This window comes from Pezoporus flaviventris, unplaced genomic scaffold (assembly GCF_033815535.1).
Source record: "Pezoporus flaviventris isolate CSIRO_AGI_PZ_B2104156 unplaced genomic scaffold, CSIRO_AGI_Pfla_v1 ptg000047l, whole genome shotgun sequence".
In the NCBI taxonomy this organism is placed as follows: domain Eukaryota; kingdom Metazoa; phylum Chordata; class Aves; order Psittaciformes; family Psittacidae; genus Pezoporus; species Pezoporus flaviventris.
The window spans coordinates 15,700,939-15,720,694 of NW_026892595.1; the positions used below are offsets into that span (position 1 = coordinate 15,700,939).

At 40.3% G+C, this 19,756-nt stretch overlaps 1 protein-coding gene across 1 annotated transcript in view; it reads left to right on the forward strand.

Moving 5' to 3' along the window:
- The first annotated feature begins 1,013 nt into the window (after positions 1–1,013).
- The window catches only part of AKAP9 (A-kinase anchoring protein 9), a 429,434-nt gene continuing 410,691 nt past the window's right edge, over positions 1,014–19,756 (forward strand). The window contains exon 1 of the mRNA XM_061468443.1: positions 1,014–1,026. The gene's annotated coding sequence lies outside the window, so the exon portion shown is untranslated. The remainder of the gene's footprint in view (positions 1,027–19,756) is intronic.

The following is a 19,756-nucleotide window of genomic DNA, read 5'->3' on the forward strand; positions in this document are numbered from 1 at the left end:
ACAGCTGATTTCTTGAGAGCCCTTCCAGCCCTGTTCTCTGTGACTGAATCTAGGAAAGCAGCCACTTGTTTAAACTATGCAAGGAAGGGTATGGGGAACATTAAGAGGCATGGCTGCTGCTTGAGATGTTTCTACCGATTATTTTGTAAGTCACACTTAAAAAACTCAGTGAACTCAAAAAAACCTCAACAACCCAAGAACCAAACAAAAAATCTGTCCCATAAAGCAGGAGCATGAACGTTAGAGATGAGTCCAAACACCACAATCTGGTTTTCAAAGCATAGTACTAGCTCTACACATCCTTTGCTTGGATGAAGATGCTGCTTGTGAAATTGTAGCAAGGATCAGCAGCCAAAACATGTAAGTGTTTGTGCTTAGGATTTTAACTCTAAGCTATCAGTACTGAGTACGTTTACAGATACTTTATTAATGTTAAGGAGAAGAGGAACAGAGTATAGCACACTCTTCCAAACAAACACACTCTTGTTATAAAAGCAAATTATGGGAAGATATTTCTGCTTTGGCTTGATTTACTAAAATGAGATTTTCATTTTAAGTATTAGGGACACTTGTAGTGTATTTTATGCTGGTTTGGGTTTATTTTCCTGGTTGCCATTCATTTCATGACATTGCCTGGGAGTCGAGACACAGCCAGACAGATCTGCTGAACACATGAATACTAAGGAAGTGGTTTCCCTAGTAACAATAACCACGTAACAGCTCACACAACTTCCTGCCCTTCCTTACGGGATTTGTTTGTTTTTGTGTTTCTTACTGGGTCAGATAGAGGAGACACCAAAATTGGAGCTGGCTAAAAGGCATCAGCTTACTGGAAGTGGGAAGAGTAGAAAAAACGACTGCTGCATTTGCAAGTAGTGTCATTATAGAGTTTGCCTTTGTTTGGTTCATGAGAGTAATCCAGGGGCATGCTCGTAGCAGCCTCAGAGCATGGACTGTACAGACTCTAGTACAATTCAGATTCTTATTTCAGAACACTTCTTACAGATGCTTTTTTTCCCCTTACAAGTGAAACTATTGTCATAATGGATTAAGTGCAGCTTTGAGACAGTAATCGATTAATGGAAAGCAGAGTAGGGGAATAAATATATACATTTTAAGTATGCAATCTCAGTGCAGGACATCTTGCTAGTACTTCAGAGAAGGTGAATTAAGCAGCATTTGGGAACGTGGATGGATGTGCTTCTGGGTTCAGGTTACTAGCAGCAGTTGTGTGGCTGGCATGTTTTTGCTATGGAAGAAGAGGGGAGATTCATTCTCTAATGCATTGCAAAGTACCCCGGAAAGAAAATATAGTACTCTTCAGGTAGAGGATCCCGGTAGGCATGTTACATATTAAATTGGGTTATCTTTGTAGTCTTCTAATCAGCCAGTCTATTTACAGCTCACTTGAAGCCAGGTGAAACAATTTGCAGTACTAATCCCTGATATGAAATCTGCTTCTTCAGGCATTGAAAAGCTGAATTCCTGGATTTCATTAGCCTTTTTTCACATGTGTATATTAAATGTTGTGAGCACTTTTGTGTCATTTTCTTATATTAAAAAGGCACTTTTGCTGAAAAATAAAGGTTAGCATTCCCTGTCAGCTCTCTGTAAAGCTGTGTCTTACTTAAGATGGGTCTTTTCCTAAGCAAGCTGAAATGATTTTATCCAGTGCTAGAAGAAAAACTGATAAGGGCCAAACTGCAATCAGCTGTGAGTTTACTGTTAAGATAATAACATGAACAGACACTGTGCAGAGATCAGCTGTGCTTTGCTTTTTCAAGATCTTTGACCACAATGAAATCATGACATTATCTCAAAGCTGACACATGTAATTCTAGTCATACAGATATTTACAGCTAAAAATGATAAGCTTGATCCTGAAAGATGCTGAATACACCCATCTTTGCTGCTTTTAATGGCAGTTCTGGGTGTTCAGAGCCTTTGGATAAAATTAAGATCATCTCAGCAAATCACAGTGAGGGAGACAGAGGGGGAGATAGAGAGGAAATGGCTATGAGAAAACCAAGACAGGGTAAGATTTTATCCTTATCAGACTGAGATGAGGTGGCTCAGAGCAATAGACCAGTTCTTTTCCCAGGCTATATCAAGTATCAAGACTGGCCAATAAATGCACTTTAGTTCAGGACAACTGCATAAATAAGCATGAGCACATTTGTAATTAGCACTTACATTCTCCCAGCACTTACATTACCTTCCCATCACAGGTAGCATATTTTAAGCTAGGCATTTTAAGCAGTTGTATTAGGGTCTTCTGTAAACCAGTTGTGTTGGAATCCTTATCACCGAAAATCAGTGTCAGACTTGTGCGCAATATGATCTTGGCATAGAACATTGTTTTGTGTTCTCAAGAACCTTGACAGTAATGAAATTATGTTGTTGTCTTCCAAGTTGAACATATGTTAAGTCCAGTCACTTGAGAGCACGTTACGTTCTTAGATTAGTAAGAAAGCAACAGTAAGATCTACCTTTTGATTTTACAATTTCCCTGAAGGTACAGAGTCTTCCAAATTATTGTACGCTTTAGAGAATTTATTTGTTTCTGTTTGCAAAATAAACTTTGTTATTAATACTGAATAAGTAAATAAATCCAGTGGGTTTATGTGTCTGATGACACGTGCACATCAGCAACAATCCTACAAATGCACGTGCATATGTGAGCATGAATTCACACGAGTATGGGAGCACTTGACTGTATTCAATTCTGAAAATAATAATCAGACCCTAATTATGTAAATGTTTGGCTATGTTGATTTAGGCCAGTATATTTATTCCCTAATTTCTAAGTGTACATCAATGGACCTGAAGACTGTAAGTTGCCAAAGTTGAATCAGATGTGCAATAGAAAGTTTAAAACATTTGCTATTTTGGTCAACATTGAAATATTCTTGTTTGCACAGGGGTGTAATATGGGTCTTGCAGTGTAACGAGATCTATGAATCATTTGAAAATGTGTGATTCTTCTGTATATCACAGATACTTTTCTCGTGAATAAGGAACTTTTCACCATAGGGACACTCCTGCTTGTTTCCCAGTCTATTTCTAGGCTAAATTTACTGTAAAGAGAGAGGTTTTGCATCTGCCTGTGTGAGTTCTCCAGTGTATTGAGGTCAGCTCCCATTCTCCTTGACTCTGATGCCTGCCTGTATAAATACAAAATCCATTTCCATTCTATTATTTTTCTAATCAAGGGTTTGTCATGCAAAAGAAGATCCGAGGTGACTGTGTTTTCCATTATGCAAAACATTCCATTATGATAATATCTTCAGGACGGTCTTATAAAGGTGCCGTGCCCAAAGAAATCACAAATGAGAGCAGTGAAATCGTAGACAAATCCTGCATAACTTGCCCTCTCATTTAATATTCAGGCCACAGAGTTCACCCTAATTTGCCATACACATTTCTTCTGACATTCTCTATCTGTACATATGGTAAATATAAGAATTGGCAGCTTTCACTGAATAGTTTTCTGTTAAGTGCTTATCAAAAGAAGAAAAAGAAAGGGGTTGTAAAATGCAGTCATATTTAGTACATCCTTCGCTTTCTTTTGCTTTCCTTGCTAAACTCACACTTAGTAAAATCTACAGTCAAAGAAATTTACCTTTTGAGCTCAAGTTGCTTCCATTCAGAACAAAGTGAAAATACACCAGCAAAGAAAACCTGGTATTTCTTAGAAATTCTCTTTTCTTTCTTACGCCAAATCCCAAGGGGCAGGGCTCCACAGAAAGGGAGTTTATTTTCTAAATCCTTTGAACACAAAGCTCTTACATTTTCTAGGACAAGATGTTTTCCTAGACAATCTCAATATTGTACCTTTGTATTAATACTTTTGTTATGAAGGTGAACACACACACGCACACACACATTTTATTGTATGTATTTAATTTCAATTAGATGTAGTTTCAATTATTCAAATATGAATTGGCTTGCAAGCATACTCCTGTGAAGACTAGTGCCTGAGTCTTGGCAAGCACATTGTATTTCTGCAGTTTCTCTGTATTTGAACTGTCTGTTCTCTCTTCTTACTGTGCAAATGTGTGTGTTGTATGTGCATGTGTGCTAAATATGTACAACAGTGGATCTGCACTAACTTCTTTGTTTGGCAAAACTTCTGTATTTGTGTTTTGTTCACAAGTCATTAATGATGGTGATTTTTTTCTATTTCTATAAGCAGCCAGCTAAATTTTAGAGCTGTAGAAAACTCAGGCATTTTACTTATCATCCAGAATAGGTAAATGGTCCTGTTCTTCTCTGGTTATTCTAGAATGTCATTCCAGATCTGGGGAACAGTATGTCATTGCTGGTCATTTGTGTTCAGGGATTATTCCATTATTAAACAGAGCCTAATTTAATGCAGTGTCCAGTCACGAACTTGATATCAGCTTTTAGGCCTTGAATGCATTTCTTTTTTGCTTTTTTCTTTTTTGTTTTCCTCCATGTGTTGATGCGGTGTAGTGTGGTCTCATCAGCATTATAATCTTTTCTATTAAAGTCAATACCTTGTCTTGATTTCCTGCCTCAGTCACTGACCTTCTGAAATGTTTTCCATTTCTAACTGCAACCTTCAAAAGAGCTTCCTTTCGCCAGTCTCCAGTGTTTTGCAATTTTATCTCATTTACTAAGCAGTTTTCAGTCCATGAGGTAATAACAAATTTGAAAAAAACCCCACATGGCTATTAAATGTATTATCCTTATGGACCCATAATCACATCATCTACTGGCACCATTTGTGACTAAGGTACATGACTGTTTTAATTCATCTTTACTGAACTACTGATGCTGAGCTGACTGATGCTGAGGTAAACATAGCTACATGAAGGATTAGACTTCTCTTTAACTTCCCAAATGTTGCCTGACAGTATGTGCTCTTCCTTCTCCAAAATTTCATCTTCTTGGAACTCCATTTCATCTTTTTTGGATCTAGTTTTAAGTTCAAGTCTACAAAATGAGTTTTCCAAGGTGACAAACAATGCTTTCATTAAATCAGAGATATTTGCCAGTGATGCCATGTCATTTGTATTTACTGAAAAGCTTTGCTATAGATCTTTCAGAATTATGCCCTCCAAGCCATCTAACAGCAGCTTGCAGCTTCATGACAAAAACTGAGGATGATCCCCTACTCTTAAATCAAACCTTGACTTACTCTATTGCTTAATTTTTCTACCATTTCTTACCACACACAGGAGTCTCAATACACATCTTTTATACTTACTGCTATCTGAAACTCCATGTGATATCCACACCCTCTATACTGTATCCACTTAAACCAAGTTAGTTGTTTCCCTCCAAAAGCTTTAATTCACCTTTATTACTCCCCTCCCATCAGCTGTCAGGCATGATAATTTGATCAGTGCAGCTTGTGAAGTCTGCTGTGAAGTCACCTCATATCTGTCCCTTGCCTTCCCCTGAAAGTGACCTTAATCTGCTAGTAATTATGTTCAGGATGATTTTTTCCACCAGTGACTAAGGATAAACTTCTGTAATTATCTGGATAGGCAGGATCTTCCTTTCCTTAAAGCTGGTACAGGTACTGCCTTTAGCTGCTTACCTGCTACCTCCTTGTGCTCCTACAAAGATGAGTATCTGGCTTTTAGCTGCTCTGCTGGCGCTTGCACTTGCAGACGTAAGTAGCTTGACCATTACACTGTCTGTTCCTGTCCCACTGCTGATTACTTCACTGCTCTTCTCACTTTTCTTTGCAAACATGAGTAGAAACAATATAGCAAACAACATAGATACCAGGACTTTTCAAGTCAGTGATGTCAAGTGTATTTTGTACCTTATAAAAAGAAACATGACCTGGACCAAGGCCCTGTTTATCACTTCTGTATGCATGGATAATGTATTTATATTTATGCTATATTTTTGAGGTCTGATTCCTTCAAAATGGTCCCAAACCTATTTTCCATCTTCATGAAACATAAGGATACAGCTTCTGAAAACTTCCTCATGTACATTAACATTCATTGTTACGCAGCCAGATTTAAAATTCTTGGTTGCAGCAGGCAGTTGTATGAAGCCTGAAGGCCAACACAGACCATCAGTTTGGCTCTGTGGATCTTCATGGTTTAGCAAGAGCTGCTTGCTGCATTCATTGCCTCTTCTGCCATCACTTCTGCCATAGCTGCTGCTTCTCTCTTGCCGCTGGTGTTCCAAAAAGCGACCATTGGGTATACATAGGTAACAAAATGCTCACAGCACTATAAACTCTCTCTTCTCCCCAGTGGTTCTGACTTCAGCTGATTTTAGATGGAGAAAATATGTGCCCAGATTAGCCCAGAGCATAACAGGTTACTGTGCAGCTGCTGATGTGTGGTATCTGTCCAGTCTTAGTTCGTAGAAAGTACAAAGGAAACTGGGGTATGAAACTGTAAAAACCTGCGCTTCTCACAGGCTGCAACTCCATAGTTGTGCTGTGGTCACACACACAACAGGAAAGCTCAGTCTTATGGTACTGCTGCACCTGGTCAGAATTGGGCATCTTCTGCCCAGGTCAATTCAACCACTGCCTATTCCATGTGCAGAAGCACAGCAGAAATGTGATGCAAAACATAAATGAGAGGACGTATTCTGGCTCCATTGCTGGATGAATTTGAAGTGTGGACCTGCCAGAGAGCATATTCTACCTACTCAGTACCAAGGGGATCAAGTACCACAATGTATTTATTCTCTGGAGGAAATGATTGCAGTTTCTTGGCTATGAGCATGTGAAGAGAGCCATGCTTTCTGTTTCACTATCATGACTATTATCTGTAAAACTGTACATGCCTTTAATTAAATAGCAAAGAATGTGTTTACTTAATTCTACTTTCTATTGCAAAACCCTATGATAGTGGAAATGATGGATTCTGGTGCCTGCCAGCTCCCTGATACCCTTTTGTGTTTTAGAATTTAGGCAATTAGGGTATTCATGTGGTAATGCCTCCATTTCCTTTTCACATTAATATGATAATTTCTTCTGAATTGTTTAGTCAAATTAATTGCATTGAGCCTTATTTTGGGTATACCAAGTATCCTTCTAAAGAGAGCTATTAAACTACCAATTTTTATCTCACTTAAGTATTGCCTTAATAACAACAGCCAGGAAAGCTGGTTCATGATCTGTATGGCGATAGCTCCAATTTTTATATATGTTGTGTTGTCAGGCAGCTTATGAGATAATAGGAAAGATCTACTCTTGGCTAGAGAGAGGATGAGATGTGAAGTTTTCTCTGCTGGAGTGCATATGCCTTCAGACATCAAAGCTTTTAAAATTTTCCATAGAACAGAATGGAAACAGGACATTTTATCACCTGGGGTGCTGCCTGCTCCCCACTGCTTTGCCTGCCCAGCAGCTCCCCATGGCGGGAGTAAAAGCAGTTCAGATCAGAGGCCAGAAGTGGGGGCATACTCCTGGCTATGGCTGTGGGCATCCACTGACAGTAGATAGATGGCAGGACAAAAAAAAAAGGTAACTGTTTTTCTTGGTAACTTTATAATGACAACAAACCTCAGTAAAGAAGCTCTATCTTGGGCAATTATAAAGCAAACACCTGCAGGAGACGTTTCTTCACTCTTTGAAGTCTCTGACCTTCAACTCCACATCTATCATTCCGTTTCCATTTCAGCATGGCATGGAAATAAACTGTAATCATGTAGCACTGCCAGTCTATATTATAAAGACTCTCTTGCTATAGGATAGGATAGAATTCTGGTTACAAAAGGGGAATGTCCTAAAATACGCACCCAGTTTCTTTGTCATTAGTCTACAGCAACATGAGAAAGCTATGCATGAAGACTTCAGAGGCAGATGCTGCGTAGGCTGTATAGAACTGGTCAGGGAGCAGCAGAGAGAAAGACAGGGCTGTCTCCTGAGAATGCAAGGGGGTCTCTGAACAATGTCAGATACGAGCAATGTCAGATATGAATTTGGAAGAGTGACATTCTTATTTATTTTTATTGGGTGATTATCCACTTGTGAGAAATACAGGCCAAGACTTGGGTCTGGGAAAACTAATTATGTCTGGAATTTATCTTGATGAAGTATAAAGGCAGATTATGTTCCTTGGGTCAAAAGCTGTTAGCATAAGTATGAGATTATGAGTTCCTTGGTTCTTTACTGCTTTAAGTGGGGGAGAGAGAGAGAGGGAATTTTTAAAGACAAGAGTAGTGAAATATTGCCTATGTGATGCAGACAGAATTTGTTGATTAGGCTGGTGGCTACTTCTGCAATGTATTATTTCTGCTGATTTTAGGTGTCATGTCCATTACCTCAGCCAGAAGTCTGTTATTACAAGCTCTGTAGTAAATAACCCTCCCCACGTTTTGTCTTCTTGTTTCTAAAAAATCATGTGATTCTCTTTGACTGAGCTCAAGAAAAATGGAAAAAAGTGGGAGATGATCCTTTTAAAATCAAACTGTATGCTGAAGGAAAACTCATTTTCCTGTACTGTCAGTGGCAGCCAAAGTACCACTTCCTATACACAGGCCAAAGGAAGAGGTGAAATATTTGGGTACACACTAAGGGCTTCAAATCCCAGCCAAATCTTCTCTGACTGGCTTGAGATAAATAACCACCCAACACTAACTGGCAAAGTTAAAATATTGGAGTTTTTCAACCTTGGTTTTAATCAAGCAATTTTACGTCAAAGTTTCTTTCCCAAGAGTTACTTCATATATTTTACAATGGAGTTTGGATTCGAATTCTGAGGATGACGATCTCAGCCTATGGTTGAGTTTTCATGTTGGTGATCAGATCATCATCCTGACCATCTGCCTCTGGTCAAATTTAGTTTATTGAGCCCTTTTTTTATTTATTACTGGAGGATTTGCTGCACAGTGTGGCAAATACTCATCTGTCAGTGGCATGCTCTCAACTTCATTGGTTAGGCTTGTTGGACTATTTACCTCCTATCCACAACATAAATGGGACAGAGTTTGTGCCTCCTCTTGCACCATTTAATCTTTACCAAGGGCTGCTGCTTCTCCCATGAAGAGACCTGCTCTATAGCGTGGGTAAGTGGCACTGGGAGGTCAACTCACAGTAGCTGTATCACAGTGATCTGGCTGTTCAGCCCGCATGCCCAGTCCAGAGTTTTTCAGTGGCAGGCAGCTATCACCTCAAAGGAACAGGGAAGTATGGCCCCTTCAAAACCAGTGGTCTGCAACTCACATTGGTAGAGATGACAAGACTGCTATGCACCACTGTCCTTGGGGTTTCCCTTCCTATTAACTGATAATGTGTGTGCTGTGTAAATTGCTATTGACAATGGCAAGCTGAGGGAGACATTTATTAGTTAAAGCATAAAAGAGAGGCAGGGAGAGGAAACTGGAGAAGAAACAAGTTAAGTAAACATATAAATATAAATATGCTTAGTCAGAAGATTCATCTGTCATCTTGATTGCTTTTAAGATAAGAGAACAGATAGTAAGAAGCTTGTGTGCTGCTGTGAGAGAATAGAGTTTAGGGTGGTAGCCTAGCCACACTAATGCTATGACTTTAAATAAATCCATTGTAAAGAGTCTTGCCATGCATAGCAGGAGAGCAGTGATAAATGATGGCTTCAGGTCCTTTTGCCCCTCTTTTCAGGGGATTGAGTCAGCATCTAGGTTTGTCAAGGACTTTTCTACTCCTAGGTCCCTCAACCTGCTGCATCCCTTTGCAGTACTGGAAGCAACAAAACCAGAGGGATTTCTCCCCATATTTTCCACCTTAGTGATTGGTCCAGTTATGTCTAGATTTTTTTATTTCAACCTAGAATAACTAATGATTAAATTTGCTTTGTGAAGGTGCAGTCCAAGCTGCAGCTTCTTGATTTCTTGATGCCCATCAAAGCCGGGGCTGTTGCAGACAGGAGCCATTCCCTCCTCTCCCATCCTTCAGCTCCCTCCTTCCCTTTCCCCTCTGCCAGCACTAGTACCCCTGCAGCCATGACAAGAGCTGGAGACGGGACCTGATGCAGCTGGAAGCACCGTGGGCTTTGCGGGTAAACTTTCAGCTGGGGCAGCCCACAGGTTCCTTTCGCTCCACTGCCCCCGGTGCTGCCCCGTTGTGCTGCTCCACACAGCAGGGCTGGGAGAAATGGCTGCGAGTGGGAGGAAGTGTGGGACCGTCGCCCTCAGGGGGCTTAAAACAATTCACAGCCCTCCAAAAGCTTTCCAGGGAGCAGAAACAGGCCTCAGGAAAAAGAAATGTGTGTGTCAACTTTAGGTTAAATTCCCTTTTCTATCACAGACTTTCTACCTGACTTTGAACAGGTCATTTTAATCTCTTTCTGCCTTAGATTTCCCTCTCCAAAACGAAGACAGAACAGTACTTTTATCTTTCAGAACAAACACATTAGAGATTTTGAGGTGCTGAGTGCCCAGGTGCTCTGGAAATAGGGGCAGAGAAAGACTTTTGATAGGTCTGCTAATATTTTTAAAGTGCTTCTGCGTCAAGCTTTCCTTTTTAATTGTCTAAATGGTAGACAGCATTTGTACTGCACAGCTAAGTTCTTTGTAGCTTAACATTTTGTAAGTATCCATGCTTTTGTCAAATTATTGGTGTAACTGAATTCCAGATAATAGAATTCAAGGTATAAAGATGAGATATATGGCCAAGGATGGAAGGGGCTTTTCAGGCTTTAAAAATGTCTTCACTGTGTTTCAAGTTTCGGTAACTTTTTTCAACAACAGAGTGAGCAAGCACTCCATGGTGAAAACACCAGCTGTGGTCTATTTTACATGCAGTTACCCCTCAATCAGTCATACATACCATAGCATTACTCACTCCATCCGAAACTCAGCCTGATCTGAAGAGACCAGTTCAAGCTCAGCAGACCTGACATTGTCGTATCTTCTCCAACAGAGCTAATGTATGGTTTTGGTTGTGACTAGACCTACCACTTACAGGGCTTCAGACTAATAAACCTGCTTTAATACAGAGTAGACAGAGTGGTTGGTTGGATCATAACCATTTTCCAGAACTGGATGACAGCACTGCATCAGTACTGTCATTGTGGTTCTCTTCAAAAAGCTCTGCTCACAGAGCAATATTTAAAATGTTTATCCCTAGAAAAAATATACTTGGTGTAGCCATAACAAGTGTTAGAATATCCTTTTTGCCTCAGAATTTGAGATTAGAATGTCTGTATTTAGCCAAAGGAGGATACCACTAGAAATAAATATTTACTAAGGTGGTGATATTATTACAAGGGCAGATCTTCATTCAGGAAGAAAAAGTCTGTCCTATATTTACAAAACTCAAATGAGATATTATAGACTAGTTATTCTGGGATACATCTGTCCAACTGTGGCAACCTGATTTTAAAGGGCTGATTACCAGAAAGCACAGGCACCCACAATTTTTACACATAAGGCCCCTGAAAGATGCTGGGACTGGGAGTATTCAAAGTCTGTTTCTGTAATCATATCTCTACGTTTTCTGTCCAGCATTACCACACACTCTTTCTTTGACCTTGGAAACACACTTCATTTCTCCACATTTAAGTTCCTGCATTTAGAAAATGGGGATTAAGAACACAGATGGGAAGCTGCTCTAAGTTTATTGATATTTTCAGCTATCAGAGCTCTAATGGGTGGCACCATACAAAGGCAGGGAGTTCTTAACGTTTTATTGAAGTGATTCATTTTTCAGCTGGCCACATTGTTATACTGCAAATCTTCAATGAGAATGGACTTGCCAATTTGAAGAAACAACTGATTTAACTAAATGGTTTTTCAAAGACATGTAGAGAAATTGGTGCAACCGCATCATGGAGATAAATTTATATCAAGCTGAGTGCCTTGTATTGATTAAGCTTATGTCAGCAAGGAATCAACTTGCTAATTCCATGAAAGGCACTTTTAAACTGAAATAAGAGTGTCTATGCAGGGAGTTAGTTTAACATTGGCACTTTTTTCTCAAATAAGACAAGCCTTTATGCCCCATATACTTAGTGCTGTGCTTTTTGAAAGAAAGGTGGGGAAAAAAAGTAAGAGAAGTAGCATAGTAGACATGGTAAAACTATATATTCTGTCCTTGGCACTATGAGCGCTATGCTGGCTCAGAATTAGGCTTGCTATGATTTGAAGCATCTTTAAGTATGCTGCTATTTAACACATTATGTGGGAACACAGTTCTGTCACAGTTTTTTAATGGCTCAAACAGTGCTGCCTGGCATATTCGAGAGATGTGGGTTCAAGGCTGTGGTTTCATGGCAGCCCAACTTCTACTACAGATCAGCTGCAACTATGAAGTCTTTGTATCATGCAACCTAGAAGCCACAAATGCATCATTTGCAAGAAAGAGGGAAAAGTGCCTCCCAAAGCAGTTCAATAAACCCTTTTGCTTGCTGTGGCAGTGGTGTAGACAAAACTTAGGATAAGCTGCTGCTAGCCCTTCTCTGCCAAAAGGAGGACTCCAGCTCTTAACGGCCATCAGATACATACTTGAGAGGATATATGTGTAGGCACAGTGTGCTGTGTTGCAGACTTTTAAGCAAATATTTAAATCAGAGTCTCAAATTTTAGAAAGTCATGATGTATTCAAAGAAGCTATACAATTGTAAAGAACTATATTAATAGGAATCTAAAAAAACAATGGCTTTGCAGAAATACCAACTTTGACCATCTTTCTAGCTATAAATGGCAGAGCAACAGACAATGCTTGACAGAATCACATCAGCAAAGTTCTTCCTGAATTTTAACAATTATTTCAACATTAATTGATAACAACACATAAGAGCCAGAAAGTAGACTTTCCTTTCCCGTCCCATTCTGTTGCTTTCTATTCAGTGTTCATTTTTAGATGCATAATCTTTCTCATGAATTAGTGACCTTTCAAAACTGAAGAGTAAACAAGAAGACTTCATTTCTCTTACTAACCCGGTAGAGTACACAAGGATGGAATTTCCCTTGCTTTCCAAGGATGTGACTAGACCTTGCTTCCAATGGTCTGACTACCACTGAGAGTGAAAGTGGGGAAAAGAGGTGTTTTCCTCTGAAAATACAGAAGCACATAAGCATGGAAGAATCTCCTGGATGTTACAGATTTAGACAGCTAGCTGTGCCTCCTGCATATGGACTGCTTCTTGCTGAGCAGACTTGAGGCTGAGGGTGTTGCTGCAGTGGTATGCTGTTGTAATTGCAGCTATGGCTGCTGAGACCAGCCATCCCTGGCATTACTTGGATCAGTACAGTGTGAAACCTTGTGCGAAAACCTTGACAGACTCCATATTCGGCATGTGGCTGGCTGAAGGAAAGAGAGGACCTGGGCACCGAGATGACATGGCTTGTCCTGCTGCTCTCCAGTGCTGGGAACTCAGCAATAGTTTCCTTAATGTCAGCAATACCATATGGAAGTACACAGAACTACAATAACCATCCCTGCAGATGATAAATGTGTGGCTTTCCACAGATAAATCCAAATCCACTAAAAATTACACAATCTTGTTAGTCACTATGGAAAACAAAGACATCATGAAATCCAGAAGCAAAGATTCCAATGTGCAATAGCTTGATGTTCTGACAGAGGTAACGGAGGGGAGAGGCTTGAACACTTTGCAGTTGGGCTGTACATTGTGATTGTGTTATGCGGTACAGAATGACCACCTGTGCCAACAGGGAGTGAAAGTTCATCATCCTTAAGGTAATTTCACTATGGTGGACTTTGAAATTTTCCTGAAATACTTCTTTTAGTCCTCCTTGAAGACTGTGGGATCAGGCTCTGGATGGTTTATCTGGGGCCCACATGAGAGACCTGAAATACTGCTAGAGGTGCCGCAGTGTCGAGCAGTCACTGTGCAGCCAGGCTCAGAGTGTAGGGGAAATGCTAACTAGAAAACTCAGCTACGGAATTGAAGGAAGGTCTAGAACACTCATCCTGTCTACCCTTAAGATAATTGCTTTCACACAACCAGCCCAAAGTTTCTGAAAAGAATTTACTTCAAAATACAGCTGACCCCTCCTATACGAAGAAGAATGTATTTAGGGGAGAAGTGCTTACAAGCAGATCCTGGTGGTGCATTCCTAAGTCTTGCTAGGCAGTTTGCCTCTGTTTACACTGGTTAAGTATTTAAAGCTATCTTTCTGAAGTAAAGCAAAAGCCCAAAAGGTTTTTATTTTTTGTAAAGTGAGAGTTGAGATTGTCCTTTAACACATACAAAGTCACATTCCATGGAGAATGGTAGTTACAGGCTGCGAATTACTCCCTTCTCTGATCTGATCTCATCCTGCTCACTCTCTCAGTAATATTAATGGAGCACAGAAAAAAAACTTTCCTCCACTCCATTCCCCAACCTCATACACATACCTTTTCAATTTGTGTATCTTGAAATACTAATGCAGAAAATACGATCTGAATCTCATTTACATCAGTAGAAATGGGAAGTAATTTCTTTCAAAGGAATGTACTCAAAGCACAGCAAATACAGTGTGAGACCAGAAGTAAGAGCTCATCATGTAATTTCTCTTTGCATCACAGCCTCCACTTGCTTCCCTTGCATCCCTGAAATCAGCAGGTCTACTCCCGGGAGTAAGGATTGCCGGCTTAGGCCCTTAAATCAGCCTTTCTGTGTTTGAAGAACAAGAGAGAGTCTGTGTTTTCAGGCCCTGTATGTAACTGTAGAAGAACTCACTCAAGAAAGGGAAATAAAAAGAGAGTAAAAATGTTCGCATTCTCTCTGAACAAAATGAGCTGTGATCTGCAATTGCCCTTTTAAGAGTTGTGACTTCTTGTTCTCCGGAAAACTTCTGGCAGCAGCAGCCAGGCTGCAGCCCCTGCGCCTCTCACCCCAGCGCAGAACATGTCAGGGAAGGCAAACAACATACGACTTTAATTTGCAAGGGATCATCTACATTTCTTCTGAATAGAAAAGAAAACCAAATCAAATCTCCACATACTCAATCTATCTTGAATAAACAGCATTAAGGCAAAAATGCTCTGGGTATTAGGAGGAAGAGACTCTTTGTAGTCTGCTTTGCACATACCATTTTTCCTTGTGCCTCTTTAAAGCATATAAAATCACTGTACTGGGGGGCTAACTTACATGAGTGTTAGTCATAGCTTGCCCTTTATTCCTAGCCCACGCTATGTGGTAGGAGTTTGTGTTACAATAGGTATCACACAGCAGGAGTAAATTACCACTGACTTCAGTGGCTACGGCTACATTTCCATTCTATTTCTCTTATTCCCGCAACCCCAAAATACAAATAAAAGTACAATTTTTACCTAAACTGACAATCACAGTCTAATACAGCCAATTAATGAAAGGCACTTATAAAGGCATCTGGGATAAATTTGAGGGTAAGATGACCTGGGCCACACAATAGCAAGAGAATTACTTGGTATCTTGTCAAATGCCTGTTAGTAACCACTGCCTCTGCACCTAGATTCCACCTGGAGTACTGCATTCAGCTCTGGGGCACCAGTATCAGAAAGATATGGATCTGTTGGAGCAGGTCCAGAGAAGGGCCACGAAGATGATCAGAGGCTGGAGAACCTCTCCTCTGAAGACAGGCTGAGGGAGCTGGGGCTGTTCAGCCTGGAGAAACAAAGGCTCCAGGGAGACCTTAGGGCAGCTTCCAGGGCCTAAAGGGGGCCTCCAGGAAATCTGGAGAGAGACTTCTTACAAGGGCGTGTAGTGACAGGATAAGGGGGAATGGCTTTAAACTGAAAGAGGGGAGATTTAGGTTAGACATTAGGAAGCAATTCTTCGCTATGAGGGTGGTGAGACACTGGAACAGGTTGCCCAGAGAAGCTGTGGCTGCCCCATCTCTGGCAGTTCAAGGACAGGTTGGATGGGGCTTTGAGAAACCTGGTCTAGCAGAAGGTGTCCCTGCCCATGGCAGGGAAGTTGGACCCCGGTGATCTTTAAGCTCTCTTCCAACCCAAACCATTCTAGGATTCTATGATTCTGCAGTGACTTTCTGAGCACTTGGCTATACAGCCTTGAGATCCTTCACTGCAGAAAATACTCTGGCTGTTGACTGCACCATTGCCTAAGGTTCATGGTCAGCTCCTACTGATTTTCTTTGCCAGGCACTGCATGTGTTTGTTATTTTTGCCAGCGTAGACATACTTCCAAGAGTCTTCTTGGTGTTCCAAGAAACAGTCAATGTCCAAGATAGGCTTTTAAATTTTAAGGATTTTTTTCTTATGGCAGGACTAAATCCATGAGATGCTATGGCCCATGGCCCTGGGGCAGATGGCTGTGTCATTGGCATGTTGCAAAGTGAAAAATATAATACTGTGCAACTGTAAAAGCTGCTCAGGAGTCTTGTCCAGACACCTTCTTTCCAGAATTTTGGTCTGTAGACCTGTGTGTAGCTTTAATTTGGCAGTTTAAGGGGGTACCTTATTTCATCTTAAAATTTAAGGTATACAACACTGTAATCACCTCTTCTTCATTTCACTGCATTTACACTCTTTGTACTGATTTTTCAACAAGCATCACTTGTTGATGTGTACTGCCAGCAGTGAGAGCCAGCCCACCTGAGCTGTGGACCTGTACTGTCTCATCTGGAATCCTCTAGATCACTCCAACAGACTTCATGAATTTAGTATATACATTGCTGACCACCACAGGTTCAATATACATATCTGAATCCCTCCCTCTACTGAGCTACCAAAAATCCTTTCTTTCCATACAGAACTAATGTCCCTGCCCCCCCCAAATATTAACTATCAGCCAAGACTCATGCTCAACATGAGAAAAAATCAACTTTTAACTTGTCCCACTGTGTTATGATCTTACTTTTATATCCTTATTTGACATTTAAGTAATGAAATCTTGACTCAACTAAAAAGCTCATTATCTGAGCATAACTTTTGCTTTAATTTGATGGACAAACATACATTTATGTTATTATCTGTGTTCAGATTTTATTCGTCTGGGTGGTCACTAGCCCTGTTACAAATATAGTTTGTAGTGTATAGGAGCCCTTCTAGAGAAACAAGTTTTCTCTAAGTGTTGTGGAAAGGAAGCATTCATTCTAACCTATTTCTGCCAGTCACTTATAGGAAAATAAGAAAATACTGTAACTACTTTCTGCTTTGTTTCTTTCCAAAATTAAAGATTTAGAGAGCTGCAAATCTTTTTTGGCTGAAGATTTGTGTCCCCCATTTCCTATAACAAGTAAAATCAGTACAAAACAGCACCCAACCAACAGCAGAGTAAGGATGCTACTGGGATATAACACACGAGGACAAAACTCTTCCACCTGCCAGAGTGGCTATTGTAACAAGTAATATGAGCACATAGTTTTGAAGTAGAACTGAAATTCCTTTTAGGGTACTATTTTAATGCTCAAATTTTGGTTTCTTTTAGAATGCAAAATTGTATTTCCCTGGCAAGGAAGAGTGCCTGTATTTTAAAGAACAGACTGTAAGAACATGATTACTGTTGTACTGACCCAAGCAAAGGTGGCATCCAGTCCAGTCTCCTCTCTCCAAGTCACCTGTAGCAGATATCTAAGGATTCATTAAAAGAACAAGGCAGTGGTAATCTCTTGTGGATATGACATGCAGTACTGGGGTTACCCTGGGAAGTATTATTTTTTATTAGACCAAGATATATAGGTGGAAAAATAAGACAAACTTTTGGTCATATAAACTTTTATTTGGGTTAGAAATGGCAGATTTCAGCTAAGAACAGCTGCTTAACGTTTACTAATATACTTATTAAGACACCTCAGAAAGGAAGAAGATTGTAGCTTTACAACAGAGAGGATACTAATGATGTTAATAATGCTAAGGATGGGAGAAAGGGGGGCATTTACTAGCTAAGCAAAAAGGTGAGACAATTACCTTACAGACTGTTGATCTGTAGAGAGATAAGCGGGGGGGGAGGGGGTGGGGGGGGGGGGTGGAAGCAATAGGAAATGATAATGTACTATCAGATCAGCATCTCTGTTGTGTCCCAGGTTTGGGGTGTTGGGTGGAGTTAGGAGATCTAGTTCCCATCCTTGCTTCTGTGGGACAAGTTCTGTAGTTTCCCTTAAGGATCAGGTCTGAAAGGAGAGAGTGAGAATGTTCTGTTTTACGAGAAACACTCCCTTACAACAGCACAGTATTTTGGTCTGTGAACAGGGTCTCTGGGAGTTCGTGCTGGTGCTGTGTAGTCATTTTCTGCAGCAAAGCTACCAGGAAGGCAGCGTGCACAGGGTGAAATGCATTACAGTCCTGGAACTGCAAAGTAAGACCAGAGGATGATGGTGGTTTGATGGCAGGTGGTTTCAATGCTGTAGTAGCTGATGGACATCAACACATCTTGCATTTCTTGCTCAGGCAGAGTTTTAACTGATCTGGTGTTGTGGACCACAGAGCATTATGCTTCTAATGATGAGTTTTGTGGTTTGGGGTGCTTGAAATGTAGGACAAGTACTTCTGGGAAGATTCTTTCCACAAAGGATTTTCTTCTGTTATGTGAAAAATCATTAAACAGTTAAAAACAGTGAGTCCTAGGAACTTTCCTGAACTGACCAGCTCTCAGCCCTCATTCTTTCCCCAAAAACACTCCCTTCATTCCCATTCCCATTTCCACTTTTTTCTGTCTGAGCTGGTTTCACTGATACATCCTTATCTAAACTCTAAGTAGTTATTCTCAAGTTGCATTTAGCTTTAGTAGTTACTGCTTCAGAACAAAAGAAATAGCCCAGAGAGCTGTCTGCTTTTCCTTCTATACCAGTTGGTCTGAAAATAGCTTTTATTGACATATGCAAACCTTGTCCTGTATACACTGATCTTTCTCCTAGAACAATCTTCTGGCTTTTTGCACACAGCAGCTTAGAACAGTGACTTTGCAGTATTTCCCAGTTTTGGAAGTATTTCTAAATACTTCAAATGCAGACCCCAAAGACTCAAGTTCAGCCAACTGATGATGGACTTAGGTGTCTTAATTACCTTTCCTGGGTTGTGTGATGCATCCTCAGGTCTGAAGACCACAGGCAGAAAGCCATGGATGCTTCCTGAGACTAGTTAGAAATTCACTCTCATCTTCTATGACAAACAGCATGTGTAATACTTGTTCCTATCTAAAGATCCAGTGTTCAATTGTTTTAGGATGAATAGGAAAACAATACTGTAATTTAGGGCTGAATATAAATTAGGTTTTGTGCTAGAAAGGAGCTAGTAATTTTAATTACTGAAGTAGATCTGAAGAAGAAAATCTGTAACTTAAAACTGTAAACACAATATGCAAGGAATCACTTTTTTTTTTTCCGCAAAAGATGGGAAAAGATTATAATTTGTGTATATCATTTTGAACTGCAGTCCTCTGAGAAGAGAGTTCTTCACAGAACTCTATAAGCCTCAGTAAACGAGGACATCAGCAATTGGCATATTTAAGATTGTACCATTTCTAAACATAATCCTGCTCCTGCCATCGTTACACAGCATAGATCTTGCTATTAATTAGTTTGAATGTGGGACAGCACTGCTGGGAGGAAGAAAGTGGCCTAAATAGCAAGGTCCAAATTTTATCTGTAGCTATCCAAGAAATACGGATGTCTTTTATTAACCCTTGCCACCTATGACAGACAGAAAGAAATGCTGGGCTTGTTGTACTGCTAATGGATTTTGCAGCTCATTAGGGAATAACATGGAAAGGCTGGGAGCATGCTGCAGCTGGCCAGAGAAGTTTCAGACAGATGTGAGGACATTCAGGTGCACGTCGTAGTGGCTTGGTTACTGCACGTTTGGAGAATGTGGTGGGATTCTCCTCCTCCTGCTCTCCAGGAGCACAGTTTTATTATTCTTACTGAATTGCACCAAGTA